The following is a 1,272-nucleotide window of genomic DNA, read 5'->3' as shown; positions in this document are numbered from 1 at the left end:
CACTAAAGAATAATGTACAGTCTGCAAAACACTACATAATATGGATGAACTTGGAGGACATTATGCTGAATGAAATAAGTCAAGCACAGAAGGACAAATATAGTATTAGTTCATTGTTGTGGAGGGTGAAGGAAAGGTTTATATATGGAGGGAAACTTTGTTGGTTGTCAGGGGTGGGAGGGGAGGGGAGGGAACACTGCAAAATATACATACATATATATATATATATATATATATATATGCATTGACCATGTCACTTTAGTTTTGTGTATTTCACTGTACATAAATTATATTTCAATAAAATGCATTTTAAAAATATATATATTCTTAAGTATACTTGTGCTAGTTACCTGTTTTTGCATAACAAATTACCACAAACTTAGTGGCTTAAAATAACACATATGTAATACCTTAAAATTTTCATAGGAGTCTAGGCCAGCTAGCTGGATCCTCTGCTTAGGGTCTCACAAACTACTAAAGTTGTCACACTACCTTGTCATTTAGTGACTTTAGGAAAAAATCTGTTTCCAGCTCTTTCAGATTGTTGGCAAAAATCATTTCCTTGCGCTGTGTGGTTAGGAGATGCAGCTTTTTGGTGGCTGTCACTTGGGGGCCACCCTCAGGTCCTAGAGGCTACATGGCAGTTCTTGGCCCTGTGAGCTTCCTCAGTATGGCTACTTGCTTTGTCAAGGTTAGCAGGCGAATTTCTCTTACTCTAATCTTTTAAGTTGTTATTGTTAGGAATCGTCAAGTTGATTCCAACTCATAGTGACTCTTATGTTACAACAGAATGAAACATCCCCATTCCTGCACCATCCTCACAATTGTTGCTGTGTTTGAGCCTATTACACCCACTGTGTCAGTCCATCTCATTGAAGGTCTTTTTTGCTGACCCTCTGCTATACCAAACAAGATGTCCTTCTTCAGGGACTTGTTGCTCCTGATAACATATTGAAAGCATTCAAGATGAAGTCTTGCCATCCTCACTTAAGACGTAAGAAGCCAGAAGCATTCTGGCTGTACTTCTTCCAGACACATGTTCATTCTTCTAGCAGTCCATGATATATTCAATATTCTTCACTAATACCAAAAATCAAAGACAACAATTCTTCAGTCTTCTTTATTCATTGTCCAGCTTTCACATAAATATAAGGTGATTGAAAAGACCATGGCTTGGGTCAGGCACACCTTAGTCCTTAAAGTGACATCTTTGCTTTTTAACACTTTGAAGAGGTCTTTTGCAACAGATTAGCCCAATGCAATATGTCATTT

This window comes from Orycteropus afer, unplaced genomic scaffold (genome assembly GCF_000298275.1).
Source record: "Orycteropus afer afer isolate SDZICR_OR568_19922 unplaced genomic scaffold, OryAfe1.0 scaffold00172, whole genome shotgun sequence".
In the NCBI taxonomy this organism is placed as follows: Eukaryota; Metazoa; Chordata; class Mammalia; order Tubulidentata; family Orycteropodidae; genus Orycteropus; species Orycteropus afer.
The sequence above is the reverse complement of the archived record's forward strand: the minus strand, read 5'-3'. Positions refer to the sequence as shown.